The following is a 9,058-nucleotide window of genomic DNA, read 5'->3' as shown; positions in this document are numbered from 1 at the left end:
ATGCTTAAATTTGCATAATGCCTACTCTTTATAAATTGTAATTAGGCAAGAGATTTGATGACTCTTGTTGAAGGTTGGGTTTTGCCTCTTTGATGTTCCATGAGAGAGTATAATCCGCATCATGCCACTTGAACCTTTTTTGGAGTGATTAGCATGATTTTGTAATTTATTTTACTGTCTATTCTTCTTTATCTCTCCTTCATTGCTAAGGGACTAACAATATGTCGGTTGGGGGGAGTGATTACTACTCAAAAAGTACTCTTTTATAGCTTGAAACTAACCGTTTTAAATACTTTTGAGTAGTAGTTAATACCTTTTAACTCAATTGGCACATTAAGGAACCTAGCAAGGGTTACTAATCAGTTTTTGGCAAGTTTTGGTGTTGTTGGTAGCTATTTGATTATTGAAACAAGCCAAGAATGAGGGGGAATTTGGTGAAATCCATGGCAATGCAAGTTAAAGCTCAAATACATGAAGAATCCAAGCTTTGGAGCACTTCATAGCCCTTTGCCAAGCCAATAAGAGATGCAAGGAAGAAAACTAGAGGAAGAAATCCAACAACCAACATTTTCGCATGGCTGTGCGAAATTTCGCACACCATGTGAAACCACTTGAAGCAGCCAAAGGATTTCGCACACCATGCCAAATTTCGCATGGTATGCGAAATCTTCCTGTGTACCAACTCCGTTAGATTTTTATCTTCAGATATTTTGTGTAATTTCCTAGTTTCTCCTTGTAACCAACCTAGATATTTTCTTTTATGTATTTTTATATATCTTTTAGGTAGCATATATATAAGGGGAGAGAGAGGGAGAAAGACATATATGATGTTTTTCATTGAACACTTGTAAATTCCCATAGTAAAATATATAGAGCTTTTGCTTTATCTTTCCTTCTCATTTTGTTTTCACTATTCTTTCTAGCCAAACAACCTCTGAGGATGATTTCTCAGGGGATGAGTGGCTAGGTTTTACATTTCTTGGAGTGATGGAAGCTAGGTGAAGGACCCGAATGCAAAGATGGGAGTTGTCCTTGCTTTAAATGAAAGGAGTTGTTAACCATTAATGGTTTTTATTTTAAGGTTTAGCTTTAAATCCCTTAAAAGCACCTGAATGGCCAATGCTTGGTAAGCTTTTCGGATTCTATGGATGCTTAATTCTAGATCCATGGATGTCTATTAGTTATCATTTACAAGCCATTGGAAGGTGGTTCAAGGTGGGAGTCTTTAGTATTTGAAGCCATTAATGGGAAGCAACTATAATGTTTCATGAACCCTTTGGATCAAATCTTAATTGCCAAATATAAAACTGGTTCGAGAGATAACCATCTTTTATGTTATTATCCCCAACGCGAGGAGAAGATCCAGAATCTCCCCCTTTGCCTAAGGAACTCGATTTTAGTGACCTAAAGCTCCAAGATACCTTTTTAGTTAACTTCACTTATTATTTTTGCTTAACTAAAAATCACTCTTTGCAACCACAATTCCATTTTCTTTAAAATCTAATTTTTATAAGGAAAAACACCATTTTATTTCCTTCACTAACGTCAAATGTACGATGAAAACCCATCGCTGTGGACGATCTTAGAGCCACTATACTATGTTAGCTATGCTACCCTAGTGTGAAGTGATTTAGGTTTTATAAATTTTGTTGATAACACCCGTCTGAGCCAGAATCAAAATGGCATGACTGCAATGGGGACAAATCAATGCTTTTTACGATCAAAATGCAATCCTATTCTATCTAATAAGCCTCAAAGAGTAAGTAAAGTCATCTGGAATCTCCTTAAGTGTTTGAGATTGTCTTTTCTTGATTCTTTGCCCTTTTTTTTTTAATTAAAAAAAATGAAAAGAAAAAAAAATAATTATGCTTCCCGGAATGGTTATGGCACCTTGGCAATGTTTCAAGTGTAAAAATCCTTCATTGCAAGATTGAGACATCCCTTATGGTCTAAAGACCACCTTAGTGATCCTTAAGTCAAAAATTTATCCCAAGCGTGTAGCCTATGTTTATGTAATCATCGATATGCTAAATAAGAAAAGCAAGTGGATTTTACATTTTTGAAAGGATGTGAATAAGCTGTGTCAAATAAAAATTCGACCAAGAGAGGTGCAAATTGAATTCAAAGGATACAATATTAAATTTCTTTAGGTGTGGATGTGTGGTCTTAAAAATGATTTTTGGTCCATGGATGGATATAGGCTTATAGTTGGAAATTAATTAACATTCTCATTGTTTATGGAGTCATGAGTGAGTCTTCTTTAAGATTGAGCTTTCTTGGTAGATTGTTAATAATCATTTGTTTTTTTATCTATGCATATGATAAATTGGTAAGGTTTCTCACTATCATTGCTTTTTTTTTTTTTTTCCAGCTCCTTATAATCTCTTGATAGCATTTTTGATCAATATGAATCATTTTTAGCTCAATGATTGGAAGATAAACGTGTCATTCTTATGGTTCTCAACATTGTTGGATCTTTGTGTATTCATTTGAAATCATTTTGGTGTGTTTCATGTAGTCTTCAATCGAAATTTTGCCTAAGTCATTTTTGTGTTAGGTGTGGATCGATCTGCTTAGGACTTGGATCGATCCACAATGTTGGCAGTTATTTGGCTTAGAGTCCATGTCTGATTTACGGATTGATCCAGTAAGATCGATGTCATGATGTTCCAACACTTAGAATTTTCTATTGATAGCCTCCTGTATTCAAGTTTTATATTCTTTTAACCGAGAGCTCATGAACAAAATATGGATCAATTCACCAAGATCGATGACACTCCTTCCATTATGTATTAAAAAAATGAAAAAGTGAAAATCCCCAAATTTCATTTTTCCCCCATTTTCATTCCTTTCTAAGCCTTTGTTTCTCTTTGTTCTAGAGAAGAGGGTTTCTCTTCTTCTCGGCTACTGGCCTAGTGCTCCTGCCAATACCATTGAATATTTTCTTCGACCATTCTTTTCAATAAGGATTTCTGTCTTCATTCATCCTTTTGGGTGTTGGAAATCTTTGTCTCACCGTGTTCTTCCATGTTTGGGTCTTCTCCTTGTCTTTGGTACGACTTTATCACAAGGTTTCTCATTTTAGTCATCTTCTATGGAAAAGTTTATCATCCAACAACCTTGGGCTTGGGTATTATGTCTTAGGTTTTAATCTTTTGTTCATCTTTCTTAAATTTTTTTTTGAGAGATTTTGTTTTTGATAGATGTTTCATCTTTGTTTTCTTGGTTTTGTTTGTTTAGATTTTCATTCTTACTTGGATTGGTCTTAATTTCTAACAATGTTAGTCTTGGGCTTTGTTTCTTCATTGTGAGTGCTCTCTGGACATTTTCATGCTTGGAACCTATTTTCATGGTGGTAGAGTATTTTATGAAAGTTTAGATTTGAGACCCTGTGATGGGATTCAGGGGGAGATTCTTATATCCTATAATGGGAGTTAAAAGAAGATTTTTATATCTTGTGATGGGAGTAAGAAGGGGACTCTTATATCCTGCTATTTTTTATTTTTTATTTGGATGTTGATATAGATACTTAATGATTTGTGGATACTTGATTTTTGGGTATTTAATATTTGTTGACATGTAGATGCTTATTGATTTGAATGTTAGATATTATGCTTTTGAATTGTTTTCCCTTTGTCTTTGTTCTTTGACAAAAAAAAGGGAGATTGTGGTCTTTTGTCTCTTTCTAGGACAAAAAGGGGAAGAGACATTACAATTATTATTTTTTATATTGTATATTGGATGTATATTTGTTGATGATAATTGCTATATATTTTTTTGAGATGCATGTTTAGATTTGGATATACATTGGACTTTTTGGATATACTTGTTGATATATTATGTATATTTAATTGCTTCATACAGGCACTAGTAATTGTTTTTCTTAAGGTTTATTTGTAGGATTTGTAGTACGTAGGTTGTGAGTTTGAGTGGGTAAGTGAGTGGCCTTGTATGAGAATGGGTGAGGCTTACTTGATTGTACTCATTCGTGTTGTAAAGGGTTTTTTTTTCCCATAATTGCCGAAGGGGGAGATTGTGAATGTTTTGTTAGGTTCGCAATTTTGGACAAAAATTCCTAAGTGTCTATGAACTCGGTTTTTCCAAATCCTTCTTCAGACTACTTGCCTAATGAAAATCAAGACAATGAATTTGCTAAGAGACCAAGGTATGTAGTTGAGGTTTGAGTTAGATGTAATTGAATCAACCATATTATTTAAATCTTGTTTTACTTGAAATATATTTTTAAGGAGTTAGGAATGCTTGGGAAACATTTTTTTTTTATTAAGTGTTCAAAATGCCTCTTTCCAAGATCGATTTAGGAATAGGTTGGATTGAACCAAGTTACACTTTCTTGATTTAATTTTAATTGTTAGATCTAGGGCTTCTTTCATTTAAAAAAGCCCCAAAATTTGCTTCTTGATGAGTGGAGAGACACAACAGCGGCCGTCCCCTTTGCTAATCTTCTCCTTTCCTATTTTGGGGTGTTTGGTTGCCAAGAAAATTCGTCTTTCTACTTGTTTTCCAAATTGTTTTCAATGGATTTTCTTGAGAAAAAAAGAGAGTTGATTATTTCTATTCATTCATCTCTCAATTTCAAAACTATTGGGTTTGGGAAAAACCCATTTTTCTTCTTGTGTTGATTCAAGAAGAGGCCGAGATCGAGCTTGGTGGAGACTCCAAGTGTGTTTCGAAAGAAGAAGGTGATATGCTGAAAGTGAAAGGTGCTAGTCAAGTGGTCTAGGAAGGATTGGTAAGCTTGAGCTAGGTAAAACCTTGTATTCAGTTATTATTCTTCATAATAGACAATTTTGATCGATTGTAGGCTTGTGGGTTTGTATCTCTTAAGAGGTTTTCACATTAAAATCTAGTGTCATTGCCTCTTTCTTTCACTCTACTCTTTGATTTATTTTTAGTTTATGATACTGTTGGTTACTTGGGTATATATGTTGAATGAAAGAAAAATGAGTTAAAATAAGTGTGATTATCCATTGGATATCTAGATAATTTTTTTGTTCATTTTGATTAATGATATCTTATAGTAATTGGAAATGAGTTAAGGAGATAATTGTTTGTATGCATTAATTTTGGGGAGTGTTGAAGCATTTGCATGTGATTTGCATTTATAAATTGTTGAAAGAGTGTTATGTCCTAGGAGGTCACCCATCTTAGTACTACTCTCGCCTAACCATGCTTAGCTATGGAGTTTTGATAGGGTCCGATGCATTAGTGCTAGTATGATCACACCCATCATGTTATTGAGACCTAATCCCCTTCAGGCATTCCCTTCGATAGATCCCACCCTTTACCTTGACATCCTTCTACCCCCATATGGTCCACCTATCACCCGTCACACACATCCTTGCCAACGCTCTCCAGTCCTTACCGCTAGCCCATGCACAACTCCTGCCTCTCGTGGGTCCCACCAACTCCCTAACCCTAAACCTCATCCGAAATTGCTTCCTCGCCCATGCATGATAGCCAACCAGGAAATACAGACAAAAATCAAAGAAATTCCATAAATTTAAAAAAAAATTAAAGAAATTTAATCTAAAATAGGGAAAAAGAGGTGCAACATGAGGACTTCCTAGCAGATCACCCACCCTAGTACTACTTTCGCCTAAGCAATGTTTACCTGTGGAGTTTTGATGGAATTCGGTGCATTAGTGCTGGTATGATCGCATCCACTATGTTATTGCAACCTAATCCCCTTATGCGGTATGATTGAGGTGAAACTTCTGCTATATTGGTGTAGACATAAAAATTTTAGTGGATTAAATTACCATTAATTTGGTCTTCAAAATTGATAAATAAATGGATAAGTGAATAAATAAAAATAGATATCCTCTTATTGATAACTTTACTAAAAAAAAAAGGAAACTAACCTCCAACTACGAAAATGTTAATAATAATAATAATAATAATAATAAAATATATTATTGTTATTATTATCTTGTTGGTAAAACCTCCGGAGAAGAAAAGTTGCTAAAATCAAGGAACTAAATCCCTTGAATTAAGCAACTAAAATTCAAGAATTCAAAATTCAACCACCTTCCAAATGTTGCATATCCTCTTGATGATGCACCACGTGTCTAGGACAGTGCAAGTTTGGGGACAAATAACGGAATATGCCTCGGTGGTGTCATTATCTGTCCAACAACTTCAGGACATGATAACTAACACCATTAGAGTGCAGTACGGTGGACCCTCACAGAGTACACTCATGTACTCTAAACCTTACTCTAAGAGGATTGATAGTCTACTTATGCCTGTGGGTTATCAACCTTCAAAGTTTCAATCATTTAACAGGAAGGGAAATCCAAAACAAGATATTTCCCATTTCGTCGAAACTTGTAACAATGAAGGTACAACAAATGGTGACTTATAGTCAAACAATTTGTTTGTTATGTTTGAGGGAATGCTTTCGATTGGTACATATACCTTGCACCTGAGTGTATCGATAGTTGGGACCAAATGGAATGTGAATTCTCAACTGTTTCTATAGCACTTGATGAATTGTAAGCATGATGGAGCTTACTAATACTAAGCAATGGAAAGACAAGCCAATCGTAGACTACATCAATCGTTGGCGTTCCTTAAGCCTAAATTATAAAGATATATTATCCGAGGTGTTAGCTATGGAGATGTGCATACAAAGAATACATTAGGGTATTCTGTACATTCTCCAAGGGATACGACCTTCAAGATTTCTTCAATATAGGGATGATAACATCAACTCATATGGTCTCTTGTTGGTAAAACCTCTGGAGAAGAAAAGTTGCTAAAATCAAGGAACTAAATCCCTTGAATTAAGCAACTAAAATTTGGGAATTTGAAATTCAAATTCCCTGCTTTCACTTATAAATAGAGGTGACTTCTTTTAAGAGAGGAGAAAATTCAGAAATCAAAAAAAAAAAAATCCAAAAAAAGAAAATCCTAAGAAGAAAATCTAGAAACGACTTGGTATGAGAAAAGAGGCTTCACAAAAAAAAAAAAAAAGCTTCATCAAATCTTCTTGCAAGTTCGGTAAATGAAAAAAGAATTGCTACACACGTTCTTCGCTATTCAATGAGTTCATTCGAGAATAAGCTACTTGTGGCCCTTGATTGATCTTTGAAATGAAGAAAACGTCATCATCGTTCTTCAAGTTGTGGTCAAAGCGAAAGAATTAAAGGAAAAATATTCTTTTGGAAAGAATATTATTTTATAGAATGTATGCAAGATATTTTAATTTTAATAAATATTTTGTTCGCTTTATTTTCCTATTATTTTGATAATTTCGTAGGACTTTTACGAAATTTGTGCATATAGTTGGACAAAAGGAAATAGGGAGAAAATGTTATTTATTAATTTTTTTTAACACATGTATTATTATGTTAGTATCTGGGGATGTTTGTCTAGATTAGACAATGTACCCTCCTTAAAATTGATGTATTTTTTTTATCCGTATAGTTGGATTTGAGTTTTGGTGCATGGATTTGGGTTTGATTGTGACTTTAAAGGGTGGATGGGGGAAGTGTGAAAGTGATAGCTTGCTAGGTGATTCTTGGGGCCTTTAAGTAGAGTTTAGGGATGATTTTTTTTTTTTCAACTGTGAGTCTCGATGTGAGGATTGCAATGGTAGACTCAAATGATCGTTTTGACGGACGAATATAGAGACTACGGAGGAAAGGCGTTTTAGACCATAACTTGGGCATCGGGGCTTGAAAAAGGTTAGCGTCTACGCCGATCGTCCTAAAATGTGGGGAACTTAACAGGAAAGATCGGTGATGGTCGATTTCGACTGCTGATATCTAACGATCAGGGGATTGAATCGACAATCGTCCGATGTGGATGGAAATGGGAAGGGTAGAACCTATTGGCACGATGAATGCAGACATAAATCATAGAAATTCCATTAGAAAAAAGGAGAACAGGTGCAACATGAGGACTTTTGAGGAGGTCACCCATCCTAGAACTACTCTCGCCCAAGCACGCTTAACTGCGGAGTTCTAATGGGATCCAGTGCATTAGTGTTGGTACGATGGCACCCGCCATGTTATTACAACCTAATCCTCTTATGTGGTATGATTGAGGTGCAACTTCTGGTGTGTTTGATAGAAGGAAATAGGGGGAAAGTTTTTTTTGATAGATGTATTATTATGCGAGTATCTAGGGATGTTTGTCCAGATCGGACGGTGTGCCCCTCTTAAAATTGATATCTTCTTTCGATCCTTACGGTTAGATTTGCATTTGGGTGCATGGATTAGGGTTTGATCGTGACTTTAAAGGGTGGATCGAGGAAGTGTGGAAGCGAGAGCTTGCCACGTGGTTTTTGGGGCCTTCGGGTAGAGTTTGGGGACAATTTTTTTTTTTTTTTTTTTTTTACAAACCACGAGTCTCAACGCAAGGATCATAATGGTGGGCTTGGATCATCCTTTCGACGGACGGATAGGGAGACTAGGGAGGAAAGGTGTTTTGGGCCATAACTTAGGCCTCGAGGCTCGAAAAAGGTTAGTGTATGTGCTGATCCTCTTAAAATGGGGGAAACTTTTATGTGGGAGAGAACAGGGAAGATCGACGACGGTCGATTGATTGGAGCCAAAATATGTGCTCTAATGGCACATATTCAATATGATTTGTGCACCAAAGGACATTCAAATCACCAAACTTGACCTAAATCGATGCTAAGGCCCTACCTATGAGTTTAATTTGTACTTTGGAGACTTATCTCAGGTTCAAGGGAAGAAAAGGGTGTAAGTAGAATCACTTTAGATTTTGAAAGATCAAGAAAAGGCTAAATGAGGAAATAAGTGAGTCAAGAGTCATGGACCATGAAAAAAGGCAAGACAAGGATATCATGAGTTTGGAAAATGAGAAATGACCATTATGAAGTAAAAAAGAAGGCAAGAAAACACGGGAAATAAGGCATGGAGAAAGATTCAACTACATGGAGATTTGGAACTCAAAATCTGGTGGCAACATGCACTCTGAATTTGATGATAAATTTGGAATACTTCCTGAAATATGATTTAGACATACTATATATCGTTTTGAATCTCAAGAAGTCAGGAGTTCAACA

At 35.5% G+C, this 9,058-nt stretch overlaps 1 pseudogene; it reads right to left on the bottom strand.

The window, feature by feature from the left end:
* Positions 1-7,910: 7,910 nt before the first annotated feature.
* Positions 7,911-8,029, bottom strand: LOC117905265 (annotated as a pseudogene).
* Positions 8,030-9,058: the final 1,029 nt, after the last annotated feature.

This window comes from Vitis riparia, chromosome 17 (assembly GCF_004353265.1).
Source record: "Vitis riparia cultivar Riparia Gloire de Montpellier isolate 1030 chromosome 17, EGFV_Vit.rip_1.0, whole genome shotgun sequence".
Classification (NCBI taxonomy): domain Eukaryota; kingdom Viridiplantae; phylum Streptophyta; class Magnoliopsida; order Vitales; family Vitaceae; genus Vitis; species Vitis riparia.
The sequence above is the reverse complement of the archived record's forward strand: the minus strand, read 5'-3'. Positions and strand labels throughout refer to the sequence as shown.